Source organism: Oxyura jamaicensis, chromosome Z, assembly GCF_011077185.1.
Source record: "Oxyura jamaicensis isolate SHBP4307 breed ruddy duck chromosome Z, BPBGC_Ojam_1.0, whole genome shotgun sequence".
Lineage (NCBI taxonomy): Eukaryota > Metazoa > Chordata > Aves > Anseriformes > Anatidae > Oxyura > Oxyura jamaicensis.
In genome coordinates, this window is record NC_048926.1 from 63,581,139 (window position 1) to 63,597,123 (window position 15,985).

A 15,985-nucleotide genomic window follows, 5' to 3' on the forward strand; every position below is an offset into this window, starting at 1 on the left:
TCAGGTTCTTGATTATTTTATGAAAAACACAGAATGGATTAGAAATGATTATTTTAATTCCCAGAAGTTGTAACAAAATAATTTATTCTGGTCTTCAGGTGTTTACCTTTCACCTGACTGACACACAAGTTCTATACAGTTTTGAGTGAGTATATTAACTAAAAAGGAAGCATTTTACAAGTAGCACATTTAGATAACAGGAACCATTATCTGAACTTCACAACTGATAACTTCATGTTGTTATCTTTTCTTAATTTTGTTTGTTTGTTTTAAAGAACAAACGTTTTCCACTGGAAACAGTGAAATAATGTAGAACATAGTAGAATCCATATTATTTTGTTGCAATTGAAATTTAATTGACAGAAACAATGTAGAATATGACAAAATAAAAAGGGATAAAACACAAGCATGCTGAAGTTGACCAGTATTAACAATCATCGACTGGAAAAAATAAAATAAAATAAAATAAAATAAAATAAATAAAATAAAATAAAATAAAATAAAATAAAATAAAAAAGAGAAGGAATAATATACATAAATACTGTTTTTGTTTGTTTGTTTGTTTGTTTGTTTTTGTTTTTCTCTAGAGATCTGTCTATAAAGCACAGGAAAAAAAATCTCAGAAGATTGTCATAGTGCAAGTTCTAAGGAAGATAAAACCAGCGTTCTTTTTCCAGTCTAAGTTGTAGGTCATATTTCAGACCACATATTTCAAACCACAGACACCAAAGATAGTTTGATACTAGATCATTTTATTTTTATTTCTTTTTAGCTTTTTTTTTTTTTAATAAACTATCAGACATTTTTTTTACTTAGTAATAATAATGCATTCATTTGAAGAGAAACAATTTCTCCAATTTCACTATTGCAAGATGTTTACATCAGATTCACTATCCAGAAGGAAGTATCTTTCATTCACAAAGGGTATCTGAGGCCTATGATACAAAAATTTAAGTTAGATTTACAAGTAGCATCAGTTTGTGCCACCCAGGATCATGAATTGCCCTTGTTGGCTTCAGGATTTAAAGGATTTAGCAGAAAATTTATCACTTCCCTTCATCAGATAATCCTGCTACATATCAAAGTTGTAGTGGTTGGATTTTTGCCCATACTTTACATTTTTTATGTATAAATGTAGGTAGAGAGAAATAAATAAAGGGCTTCACACTTCAGGGCTGTCTCCTGGGTACTTTGCACAACTGAAATGTATTAAAAAGTGTTTAAGTGTGTATAATCACTATGTGAATGTTTAGCATTCTTAAAATTGCATTGGGATGTATGTGTGAGGATGTGAAATAAGCAATTTTTTTGAGATTAGTGAGAATGTGACCAATCTAGGCTGTACTTTCTGATATGTTTTCTTTCTTGTGTCACCTATGTTTTTTTCCAATTTCGAAGCTATGGAAAAAGATCAGGTAAGTCACAGTCTCTTCTCTGCAAGAGCACTATTAGCACTCTATTACTACAGTTCAGAATTTATAACAGATTTTCACCAACTTCAGAAATACATATTAGTATAATTAAGATTTTGATGGGAAAGTTGCTACTAAAAGTCTTTTGTGTCACATTAGTTCAGGAAGTTAACTGCTGGCTATGCTGGCTCTTATTCATTACCAATTGTGACTGCAATAGTATCTGGCATTCAGTCTTCTGCACATTCCAACCTGCAACTCAGACTGTGCATTATGAAAGCAATGACTACATTTGCTGTTTCCTACAGGCACCTAACCTTCTGTTACAAGTATATCTACTTCCTATATCTGCACAGACCTATTCTTTTAGACCTCTGGAAATTAATACTATACAAAGACCTAAAATATTTGTCTCGTATTGTGAATGCAGCCCCATGAGTTGTCCACACATCCAATCAGTTAGTAGCCAGAGACAGATGAATGGCATTTTGTTCTGACTTCCCATGTCCATTTTGATAAGACAGTTGAAATAAAAACTTCTGATATTATATTTAAATTGTAGTGGCCATCACCCATGTACTACTTCCATCACCGCTAGTCAAGAACTGGATCAATTTAACAATCCTCCTCTTCTGTGAAACTGCAATATTTTTCAGCCTGGCTGTCACAATGAGTTCTATTACTATCCTAAGGGCTAGATGCTACATCATGTGACTCTTTACTGCTTCAATAAAAATGAACTTATAATGTAAAACGCTGCTTTCATTTTATTCTTGTGTATTCATATAATACTATTTGGGTGAATGAAATTGTTCACATGGTACATATTGATATTTCATACCTTTCATTTCTGCAAAATTATGTTTATGCCATTTCTTGCAACTGACAGAGGCTTTGCTCTTGATTAAATGTTCTTCAGCAAAATGGGTAAAAGCTTGGTGGAGTAATCAGTGGTATATTTTTAGATTTCTTCCTCTTCTAGAAGACATTGTTCTGGGAAAGCAATATGATTTTTTATAGACTACCCAATATTTTGCAAGCCCATGATAAGGAAACAAGCTCACCTCTACTTGTGCTTTTTTTGCTTCTGTTTGTGCACATACCAGGTGTAACCAGTGATGGTGCTTACTACTCTTACATCTTGAGTAAGTAAAATATCACTGCGTTTTTAGTAGTTTAAGTTATGGCAATAGAGTCTAAACAGTGTAAGGCTTTCCTTTATTACATACATCATTCTCTTACTTTCCAAAATGGTAGTGAGTCTTGAAAAAGAGCTTCCTTCATGCCATCTTAAAGAGGAAAAATTACAAAAAGACACTGTGAATTTAAATTCACAGATTTTCCTTTTCTTATTATGGATTAACCCAAAGAGTGGGGTTTTGCCTGAATGATCGCTGAAGTATTTGTTCTGGTATGACTAATAATCTATAACACTGAGCTCAAACAGAGGAAAAACAATTGCCCTGGAAGTCAGCATGTTTTCTGCCTGCAAGCTGCAGTGGGAAAAGGAGAAAAAAATTAGAAGACAACGATTGGATAACAATGAGAGCTTACATCTTGGCTGTCTGCTAACCTCCTCTATTCCAAAGGCAATGACTGCTTTCCTGCAAGAAAGAACCTCAGTAAGCTGCTACTCATCAAGGTAGAAAGGTTGAGCCTGACAACTATAGTTGGCATTCACAATTATTTTAACAAGACACCAGCAGCATGTGTATTTTTTGCAGTTTCTAGTCCTGCTAAGAATAAACCTGTAGAAAAGATTTATTACTTTATAAAGAAAGTCAATTGAGCATGACAGTAATATATTGTTCCAAGAAAAGTTTAACTTGACTAAACTGAGACTCAGTAGGAAATTTAAAGAGAGGCAATTCCTGTTATCGGTTTTAATGAATGCTATTAAGTGATAACCAAAAAGAAAGAGGAAAAAAGATTAGTGATTGCTCAGAAAACATCCTCCCCACTCCTCTAAATTATCAGGACACTGCAATCTTTGACTGTGAAGTTAATTTCCTCAATAATTGCATTCTGTTTAGAAGTGCAAGCACTCAGAAACACCCGGTTTGTATGGCTTCCCCAAGGAATGGCAAAAATAAGATCATCAGAGCCACAGCAGAATTTCAGAGAATAGAACAAGATCTCTTGTTGCCCCCTCTTAAGGTTCTAGACCATATATCCATGCTGTCCAGATCACATAAACAGAGTGGTTCTTTTTAGCACAATATGTCCAGACAGAACTGTTCTCAGCAGCTGTCAGTGACATCCTCTCAGCTGGAAGGTCATCCTGGAGGGACTCAAATAGCCTTCTGATTTTTCTTATTTAAGTTCATTTTTACCGTGACAGAATAGAAAGGGAATGTAATTATGTTATTTCTCTTGTACTGTTTGAATTTCTATTTAGCTGGATGCACAAGATGTGGATCACAATATTGAATTAATTCTCAAATGTAATTTGTCACCATAAGCACACACCTAACACACTATGTGAGTACAATTTTAGTAAAAGGGAGAAAACAGCTAACAAAACAAACAAACAAACATCAAAAAAACACAAGTCAAACAAACAAACCCAACAAAACTAACCAGCACAAACTACAAAATAACACATTTTCATGGATATTTAAAATTTCTGCTTGAGGAAGAACAAATTCTCAATATTGCCCACTAGTTATAGTGACTATTATTTGAACAAATATTTTTGAAAAACTCAGTATTTTAGTACAAATGCTATTGCTTAACTTTAACCTGTACAAAAACCCACTACAAACAATAAAAACTTGGGTAATTTTTCAGGTGGTACACTTCTATTAAAAAACAAATACATAAAAATTAAAATCATCTAGACAATTAATATCTGATTTCCTATTGCTTGTGGTAAAAACATGAGAAAATCCATTGAAATGATGGAAACCCTTGATGTTCTGTTTGAAAAAGCCAACCTGTCTTCTTGTGTGCCCTGGCAGTGAGAAAATGCCCTGTAGCCCAGCATTAACATCAAAAGAAAATCTAACTTTTAAGCTAGTTGTCCGAAGGCTCTCTTGAATTTCCAGCAATGCAGTGGTCCTAAGGCTAGATTCCAGCTCTAACATCTATGTCATAAATCTTCATATCAAATTTACTAAGTAACATAGCTACTTAGCAATCAAGGAGGGGGTCTAACCTTTTCTATGCACAGAATGAGAAAGCAGTGGTCACATCTCATAGCAAGCCAAAAGAAAGATATCCTCTGCCAAGAGGTTCTTTTGTCTCGTGCCCCACCTATAATTTCAATAAGAAAAAAAAAATCCTGAATATCTCCACATAGTTTACAGTTACACTTATGATATTTATTTCTCATTGAAGTTCATGTCAGCTTACACTGCTATCCACATGGTTATACAAAATAACAGCTATAATCAATTATACTTTTTGTTGATTTTATATAGTAACAAACAGAGCAATTTAACAATGTGTTGGAAGACAAGATTTGGCCTTTGATACATACAACTTCAGCATATTTCCATCACTGACTATACTTTATATTTAGTGCTCAGTTTGATGTGACTAGCAGAGTTTGAGTGCTCTGAAAGTCTGTTTGCTTTACCAGCCATTTTATCACTTTGGCATTTTCACCTTAATATCTTAACATCTTCACCATTACCTTTCTATTTCATTTTTTTCCCCACTACCGTTCAAATTCTTAACTCTTTCTGTAATATTCAACTGCAATTGCTCTTCTCGTGAACTATTTCTGATTATCAGTCATTCATGTTACACTTTCTACTGCTGGTCATGTTAATAGAAACATTTTGAAGACATCAATATTCACAAAAAGAAAAAAAAATATGCCTTTCTGCAAGCAAAATATTTAGGAGCTTTTAATTATTTTAATTAATACTAATTATTTTTTATTTTTATTTATTTATTCTTTTTTAATAATAATTGATCTATCTTGTCACATAGCACATATACTTTGGAATAAAGTGAAGAAGAGAACAGAAGGTGGAAGGCTGGAACTGGAAGTTGCAAGTTATCATAGAAGCTGCAAGAAATTTTCTTTGCTATGTAGCCTTTGGATACAAACTATTCATAAATACTGCAAGACAGTATTATGCAAGACAGTATTATGCACAATTTGTGACAGTATATGCTTTGTGCAGTTTCTGGATTTTATTCATGTAAACACATGAATAAAATCCAGAAATTGCACAAAGCATATACCTCCTTTCCCTAATATCATATTGAAAAAGGTAGAATACAACATGCCCATTTGTACAGGTGTCATAAGAGGACAGCTATATGCACCAAAAGACATTTTCTTTTTAGATTTCCAAAGTTCAGTAACACTATAAGTCTGCATCCTACAGTGGGGAAAGGTGGTGTCCACCTTAGACAATACTGACAGGTAGTTCTTGGCAACCCAAAAAACTTGCCTAGAACTTGGCAAATAAAAAGTTCTTGATAGCTTAAAGCTAAGTATACATTTATATATATTTCTATATGTGTGTGTGTTATTTATTTATATATTTTAACCAGGCTTTACTTCTTGAAGAGTTACAAAATATTTTTCCAAGACTTTTTCTTAATGAGTAAAAAAAATTCTGTCCTACTGGGGCCAACTCTGAATTTAGCCGAAACTGAAATTCCCTTGTTGAAACCTAATACCGTAAATGTAGCGGTCAACTGCAAAACTGTTTTCCAGTTGTCATGACTTTGCCTTGCTGCTACTACCAAATGTATCCAATCCTAATTACCTATGGCTTTGTAGATCTTCTAATACAATGTCTCATTGAGGCTAAAGTTAGACCATGTACAGAGATTTCACCTATTGACATAGATACTCCTCTTGCTTTTAATTTACACTCCAGTCAAATGATAGCCCCCCATACTAGTGAGTTTACTGAAAATAAATACATAAATAAATAAAATACTGTTATCCTTTTTGTACTTGCTTTTAGCTCATCCTACCAGAGAGATCTCAATTTACAAGAAAATTTAAGAGAGATAGACAGATTATTTCAATGAATAAAGGTGAGCATGGGCAAGCTGAAGGGGTCTGCTTATATTTTTCTTGTTTATGACAGTCTGAGTTGCTGGCATATATTTCATTGAATCTCTAATTCTATTACTGCCTTACACAGGCTGTTTGTATTTGCTCATTAATGAAACAGTATCATGACTGAACGTGTGGCAGCCACAGTAATTAGCAAAGCATCTCCTTCCATTCTTCAAAATGTCGTCAAAACACTTGTCAGGAAACAAACTCATTTGCAGTCTCTACTGCCATTTACAGGGTTTCAGGCACTGATGATAGCTTGTCTGCTTAGTTTAAAAGAGCTCTTGATATAACAGAACCTGACACTGTTTACTTCAGCCTATTATGCCTGCTACATTCACTGAATGCTTCAGTAGAAAAGAAAAATCGAAAGAAAGCTATTCATTGTAATGCCAGCTGCTTTAAAAAAAGGAAATCAATTTTTGCTTGAGCTTAGAATGTATTTAGCAGGCCCAGAGTGACCCCCACTTCTGATGTCAGCAACAAAAGAATCTGCCTCCATTTTCCACAACAATCACAAAACAGCTACAAAACATTGAAAATGTAAGATTAGTTTCATTTTATGTTTTCAGTTTATGTTCAGATTGGTATCCACTAATACAGACAGTACCTGAAAATAGAATGACAGTTATGTCACAGGTTGCATGTAGAAGCAAAAGAGAAGCAATGGTGTTTTTCAATATAACGTCTCATTAAGAAATATTTGGTAGGACCATTTTAAGGCTGAAATAATTAATTATGTTTGGGCTTTACAGCTGGTATCATGATGACTTTCCATGCTGCTAATTCATTATTTTATGGATAGCTTGTTTCAAATGTGGTTATCTAAGTATAGCAATGTTCATAATGTTTTATGTACTCATGACAATTCAATATCTATGTCATTCAAAATTTCTTGGTATGATGAATGTTGAATGTCTTTCTCTTAAAATTAACTTCAATATAAATTTGATTGCATAATATATATGAAACTGCATAAGCTTAATCATTATAATACTAAGAGTAATTATTATTATTCCAGTAGTGTGGCCATGTATAGATCAAAATCAGGTCTTTATTGTGCTAGACTATATAGAAACATATATTACAAAAATAATCTTAGTACTATATAGTGTAGTGCACATTGTAGTATAGCTAGTTAGAAGTCCACAAAACAAAGATCCTGGATCTGTAAGCAGACTACAAGGCACCTCAATTCTATGGTATTCACAATCGTCATATGGATAATTTTATCAAAACAAACATCCCATGCCTCTCCCCGTCCCCTTCCCCATCAGTAAACACCTTAGCTTCTACATTTTTTTGTCCTGTGTTTGTAGCTTGGTTAGGGAGATATCCAAACACAGTTTGAATTCTAGTGACTGTTGAACAGAAAAAAGTGAGGTGAAAAATGCAGACACTTTTTTTTTTTTTTTCTCGTATTCAGAAAATGATTTTAGAAACTAATAGCTTTAAAACACTATGAAAACTTTGAAGTGATTCTGTCTAATTTATGTATTTATTTATTTATTAAAGCACAGAGTCTATGCTGACTTCCAAGGTATACACCACTGCTGATACATTTCATTCTGTAATGGGATTTGCATTAGTCCCTTTGGGAGGGATTCTTACCTGCAGAGACCTACAATATTCATTTATCTAAGTCACTCTATGCCCCCTTACTGTCAGTTGAGAGAAACAGATTAGATACGTTGCAACCTAAAAGCAGTTATTTTAGATGTCTACTTTAGGTTAAGATGAATAGTACCCTAGAAGGACCTATTTTTCTACATTAACTATAAAGTTAGCTGGCATAAAGTTACCCTTCCACCTTTGTGCTTTGACAGAATTTAGTGGATATTTCCCACCCCCCCCCGGATCAGTTATTCACTTAAATTAAAACAGAAATCACTTTTCCTAAATGTATTTAATTGTTAGAATTTGCCATGAATATTTCTGCCCACACACTTTTTTCTTAATGAAAAATATATTTTTAACTTCTGAAAGATAAGCTTTTGACCTTAAGGTTAAAAAGTTTAATACCAACCTAATATTCGGAGCTGGTAGAAATAATACCTCAAATATTTGAGTATTCAGGTTTTCTGATCTTTTCCTGTCTCTCACTGCCTTTGTTATGCAGTTGGAAAAGCAGACAGACCACGAAGTCAAAGATCAAAAGCAGAAAGACAATTTTAATTTTCTTTTTGTTAAAGGCTAAAAAAATAAAAAATAATAAATAAATAAATAAAAATAAATAAATCCAGGAAAACGTCAATACTTTGTTTATGAGATTTCTCCCCTCTTTCTCCATCAGAAACACACAAAATTCTTGGAGCATCTCTAGTGACTGGAACATATGCTGTTAATACAAAGTACAGCTGAAGAGTCATATAAGGAATGGAGATTTCATTCAGTGTGAGCCGGATTCTCTCTTCTCCATCGGAGTACCATAAGGATAATCGGATCAAAATAAAAAAGAAGTCAAAAACAAATCAGAGAAAAGGAATTGCATGGACCTAATTGCATGTCTAATGCAAGATCCAGATGGATTAAAAAACAGTAAGATAGCTGAAGAGTATTCATGACTGAATTTCTTGGCATTTGTCCATTAGCTTCAGATACTTTCCTGTATGGTACTGGGAGTGTCAAGAAATATTTAAGAAGAGATAATATTTGATACCATATCACTAGCAAGACTCAGTTCTGGATTACTGACAGCAATAAAGTCCTAAGAAACTAGTAATGACATGCAGAGGCCTGAGAATGTTTTCTCTGTTTCTAGTCAAGATAAACAACATCTGTGTCCAGCTGTCCTCAAAGGCCTCTTCCTACTTATGCATTTTAAGTTAAAACAGTTTGGCTATCTCCCACAGTTCCTCTCAGAAAGTGTTTCACAAAGTTGGTTGAGGAACTGGAAAGGGTTATGTAGTGAAACAAACATCTGTTTGAGTTTCCTTCTTGTGCCTGGACATTTTTAACTTCATTATTGCTCTCACTTTCACAAGACAAGACAACTGCTTGAAAAACTTTTAGTCTAGTGAAAAAGCTAAACTAACTCTTATTACCTAAAGAAGAAATTACCTTCAAACAAAGGATAAACAAGGAAGGAAGGGAAAAATGATGGGGAAACTCTACTAGGTTCTAAATTAGTTAATTCAGAGGATGCTTTCTGTCCCATTCATCCACAAATCCACAAATTTCTACTATCACTTTTGATGAAACATCTGCAAACAGAAACTACTGCCCTTGAAACTCTCAGGTACTGAGGGATCTGTTGGAGCCATAGAATTCCTTTCTTATCTCCTACTGGATAGTCATGGTTGCTGTCTAGGACCTGTCCCATCAGCCTCTATGGACTGTTAGGTATCAAGTGCTTTTACAAATACTAATTTTAACTGTTATAAGAAGGTGGTGTGGTGCTGACAGTTAGGAAGACTTGGAAGCTGAGTTACTTTATAGTGCTCAGAATGAGAATCCTTGAATCCTTGATATATGATAAAGGAAACTGGTCAAAGCAGGAGGCCAGTAGTTCTGAATTTCACTTTCCCTACTACTTACAGATATTGACAACCAAGTGTGCCCAATCAAGTTTTGCCATAACACTCTTTTCATACAAAACTGGGAGGTCAGAAGTGTATGGTTAAATCTTTGGTGGTGTTTCAGTATATTTTTTGTCCATCTCTACCTTTCTTGCTACTTTATATAAACATTTGAGATTTTATTTTTGCCTTAAGGGGTTAACAGCTTTGAAAAAAAGATAATTTAAACCATATGATGACTTAATAAAACTTTCCTTGGAATATCAATTTGATCAACTGCTTTTTGAGATACAGAAAAGAGCAGTTCTACAATATAATTTTGTACTGTGTGAAGAAACACTTCTCATTTGTTTTGAATCTAATATTTTTATTTAATGCCCATTGTATTAGAAGAACATATCATATATTACCAGAAACAGAAACAAATAATTTCCTAATCTCTTTTTATATATGCCACACATAATTTAATAAATCTCTACAATTTTCAAGTCTCTTGGCCATATTTGTCCCTGTTTCATGTTGGAGACCTGTATATCTTATTTTTCATGTAGAAAAAGTTTCAAACCCTTCCTCATCCTTCACACAGTCTAGCCACATCACAGCTGATCATTCTCCTTGTGCTTTTGGAATGAGCAGCTCTGCAAAGATAAGACAAGATTTTAGAGAAACTTGGCAAGCGAAAAAAATCAGAGGAAGTACATGTCTAAGCCAGGTAACTAGCCATTTTATCTGCAACCTAAGAGGAATAAAATAGGTGATCAAGAGAAGAGAAGAGGAGAAATTAAAAGGAAACTGAGAAATAGCACATAAAATAAATGATTCAGTGGCTGGCAATTATACCTCTGCCACTAGTTACAGATACTAATTTAAGAATCATATAATAATGGATAATACCAAAACACATATCTTTAGCACATTGTTCTTGACATTCTTTAATTGTTTCAAAATAAAAATAAAATAATTAATCATAGTAATTACCTGCTCTTTGTGGTATATTATCACCTGATTTTTGCAAGTGAGAAACAAAGAATATCATGTGAGTTCTGCCAGTTTCTGTACTTAAGTCTAGTTGTCTTTCCTAGCCTTCAAAGTCAAAAGATGAGTTCCTCCTGAGTATAGTTCAGAGAAGGTAAATGTAGTTCTTGTTCCATATTAGTGTCACATGGGCACTGACTTTCTCAGGCAGTCATATGGAGATCCTGAAAAATCTAATCCTAAAATTAGATGTCTAACAATATTCTGAATATCCTCCGAGCATTTCTCAAGTAAGGTTTCAGGCAAGTATGTGAAATAAATAAGCATAGAATGAAATCAGTCTATGACTAAAGACTCAGCACTGTCAATTCTCATTACCTATAATAAAGTTACTGATGTTTACTATAAAGGACACATGGTATGTTGCATTCAGGAAAATCTGTCTCTGTTCATGGGGGTTTTGTGCACATAGGGTAGGAAACAAGCAAGCTCTGCAGAGTTACACGATCACAAATGGCAAAAAAAAAAAAAAAAAAAAAAAAAAAAACGACCCAATATTTCTTTCATGCATATGCATTCACAGTGGGAATGCAACATATGTTCTGGTTACTTTTAGTTCTGTCTTCACCTGGACACTCACAAAAATCTTGATTGTCTTATACAAAATTGTACTTCTGCTTACTTGTATGCAAATACTTGTTCTTGAGCAGTAAAAAACAGACTGAGAGCAATTCAAGGCTTCACTAAATTCTAACTGCTATGACATCTCTTTATATAACTGTCAACTGAAAGAAAAAAAAAAAAAAAAAAAAAAGAAATTTTTTTTTTTTTTAAAGGCTATTTTTATATAGTAAAAAATCTTCAGTTTCTATCTTTGTATATCATGAATATTGTGCTGTCGGAGAAATACAGTTAAAATTGTTGAAATTCAAATTTATGTCCGTATTTACAAAACATGAAGTATTGTGAATTATTCTCAGATGAAAAGGATGACTCTCATTTTTTATTCTCTTTGGTTAAAGATGCTGGGTATATAGACATGGTGTAGCCTGGAAAATAATGCACACCATCTGTGAGAAGTTCCTGTTTTCTTCAGGCAAAAGCACAGCTAAATTTATTTTTAGTTTAAGGGTATCTATAAGTCAGGCTAGACTTATGTGGTTTGTGCATGTGTATACTGGATGGTAATTTTATCACCATCTGATTTCTTGAAACTTTATAGAGATTGCAAATGTGTCTCTGATGATTTGTGGAAACCTTGTGCAAAGACTTGGCAATCTTACAGATTGCAGTGCCTTGGAGGAAAATACGTAATATAGTTCACATAAAGTAGTTATGTCCATCTGGATGTTAACTATCACAACGACTAGCCCAATAATTCAGAATTACCATTTTGAACATGGAGTCGTCACAGGAAGGATACCTCAGGACGAACAGCAGAAGTAATTAGTATAACCTTAGCAGCTTCTTCACTTAGGACTGAAGAAGATTTTTTCCTGTCAGTGGCTCAGAAGTGTCTACCAGGAAAAAAAAAAAAAAAAAAAAAAGCACATTTAGTTCTTACAAGGACTGCAAGACATCAGTACATTGTACATTTTATATTTTTCACCTTAGGACACTAATGTTGAAGTGAGGATTTCAAACTCCTTTCTAATACAAGAGTTCTTGTTCTTCCTGTTTTGGCATTAATAAGATCCTGCTGGATAAAACAGTAATACGCACATAAGTGGGATTTAGGAACAGGAGACTGTTTAAAGTTGAATTTAAGCTTACTTATAGAGTTTTGTATGGCAGTTATTAAAGTTTCAAATGATGTATTCACAGGTGGAAATAATTAGGAGAAAAATGTTAAGCAGTACCCTTGTTAAGGAGAGAAGAAATATTTTAGACATCTTTTCAAGATGCTTTTCAACATCTTTCTTCATGTGTACACTCCTCTCTTATAAACTATGAGTTTGTATTAAGCATACATTTTAAAGCTATTACAGAACAAACTGTAGAAATATTCCACCTCTTTCTTCAGTTAATTTTCTGCTGAATCAGCATAGGATAGGTTAAGGACTCTTGAGATGGCAGTGGTGAGTGGGCTGGAGCCCATGACTGAGAGAGGAGGCAAACATTCCTCCAATACCAGCACTGAGCTCCTAGATGATCTTAAACCTTACTGCTTATTTTTATTCTAAGGCACCTCAGATTCTCCTGAATAAGTACTGTCAGAAGCCGTCAGCAATGGCACAAGTAGACGTGGCAGGGAAGAACAATTTTTTCTCTGTAAGGGTAAGAGGGACCAGCTCATGCTCAGTGCAATTTCAGGACCTATGCTTGAACCAGTCATCAGGATATATCAGATGTCAGTGTGGATAAATTATACAACTATTGTCTTTCTGTGCAAATGGTAAGGGTGTTGGTCTTTATGTTAAGAAACAGATAGGTTGCAAAGACATGCCTCTGTGAATCAGCCATAGATCAGCTTGTGGGCAAAAGTTAAGGACCATACCAATAAAGAGCACCTTGTGGCTGGAGTCTACTGCAGGTCCTCTGACTAAGGGGAACATGTTGATGAGGCCTTATTGCTTCAGCTACAAGAACTGTCACACTCACAGGCTCTTATCTTCATGGGGGATTTCAACCACTCAGGTGTCTGCTGGAAAAGCTACACTGCAGGCTGTAAGTAATCCAGGACACTCCTGGAGTATATGGAGGATAACTGCTTAGTCCAGGTATTAGACAAACCAACTAGAGGAGAAGCATTACTGGACCTGGTGCTCTGTAGTGTGGATGAACTCATTAAAGAGGTTAAGATCAGAGGCAGTCTGGGCTGCATCAAACATACCCTGATTGAGTTCATGATCTCAAGGAATACGGGCCTGGCAAAGAGACCAAGTCAGGACCCTGAACTTTCAAAAACTTCCAGCTGTTTAAAGACCTGGTGTAAGAGATCCCCTGCAACATTGTCCATAAGAACAGAGGAACTGATCAGAGCTGGCAACTCTTCAAGGATACTTTTCTTAGAGTGCAAGAGCTCTCCAACACCATGTGTTAAAAATCTGGCAGGGAAGGTAGGAAAACAGCATGCCTAAGCAAGGACCTGATGGTCAAACTGAGGTGCAGGAAGGAAAGAAACAGGCAGTGGAAGCAGGGACATGTGGCCTGGGAAGAGTACAGGGGTGCAGTCCAGATGTGCAGGGATGGGATCAGGAAAGTAAGGGCACAGATGGAACTGAGCGTGGCAAGGGATGCAAAGAATAACAAGAAGGGATTCTAGGAGTACATTGGCCAGAGAGTGTACCCCCTCTGATAAATGAGAAGGGAGAACTGGTAACGACAGACATGGAGAACGTTGAGGTACCCAACTGCTTCTTTGCCAGTCAGGCTTCCCATGTCTCTTGGGTCCCTGAACCTCTAGGCAGGTGCAGGGGGAGCAAAGTCCCTCCAACTGTACATGAAGAGCAGGTTTGAGACCACCTGATGAAATCAAACAGGTACCAGTTTATGATGCCCGAGGCCATACATCCCAGGGGCCTGAAGGTACTGGCTGATGGAGTTTCCAAGTCTCTCTCCATCATATTTGAAAAGTCCTGGCAGTCAGATTAAGGCCCCGGTGAGTGGAAGAAGGGAAACATCATTCCGATTTTTAAAAAGGGTAGAAAGGAGGACACGGGGAACTACAGACTGGTGAGCCTCACCTCTGTGCCTGGGAATGTCATGGAACAGATCCTCTTGAAAGCAATGTCAAGGCACATGCAAAAGGAAGAGGTGATCTGGGACAGCCAGCATGATTTCACCAAGGGCAAATTGTGCCTCACCAATCTCGTGGCCTTCTATGGTGGTGTGACTGCATCATTTATCATTTGACAAGGGAAGAGCTATCAATGTCATCATTTACCTGAACTTCTGCAAGGCCTTTGACACAGTACCACAAGACATCCTGATATGCAAAATGGAGAGAGATGAATTTGAATTGGGAACCATTAAGTGGATAAGGAATTGGCTTGAAAGTTGCTCCCAGAGAGTCAATGGCTCTATGTCCAGGTGGAGGTCAGTGACTAGTGGTGTCCCTCAGGGATCTGTCTTGGGACTAGTGATGTTTAATATCTTTATCAATGACATAGACAGTGGGATTGAGTGCATCCTCAGTAAATTTGCAGAGAATGAATGACGCTGTTGATAAATCACCAAGCTGATTGATGCAGCTGATAAATCGTAAGGAAGGTATGCTTTTGCTGCCCAGAAAGCCAACTGCATCCTCAGCTGCATAACAGAGAAGTGACCAGCAAATCAAGGGAGAGGTTTGTCTCCCTCTTCTCTGTTCTTGTGAGTCCCCACCTGGAGTGTTGCATTCAGTTCTGGGGCCCCCAGCACAAGAAGGATGTGTATCTGCTAGAGCAGGTCCAGAGGAGGGTAGTGAAGATGATCTGAAGGCTGGAATACCTCTCCTGTGAAGAAAGACTGAGAGAGCTAGGGATGTTCAGCCTGGAGAAAGGAAGGTTTAGCAAGACCTCATTCCAGTCTTTCAGAACCGAAAGGGGGATTATAAAGAAACCCATGAGCTATGTTTTACTCGGGCACACAATGACAGGACAAGAGGAAATGTTTTTAAACTACAAGAGGGGAGATTGAGATTAGATGTTAGGAGGAAATTCTTCACTCAGAGTGGTGAGGCACTGAAACAGGTTGCCCTGGATGCCCCTGGAAGTGTTCAAGGCCAAGTTGGATGGGGTTTGAGCAACCTGGTCTTATGAGAGGTGTCACTGGCCATGGCAGGGAGTTGGAACTAGATGATCATTAAGGTCCCTTTCAACCCCAAACCTTCTATGTTTTTATGATTCTATAACTTCAGTTTCTATGTCCTCCATAACAGTCCTTTTTCACTCATAAAATAAAAAGACCAAAAAAAAAAAAAAAGTATCACTGTTGTTACACTCAGTGCTAGGAGAAGAAATACAATCAGAAAATTCTACGGAATAGAGTCTAAAGGTAAGAAGAAGAAAATATATTTAAAACGAAAGGCAAGGAAGTGAGTACAAGACAACAGAGAAAATAGGAAA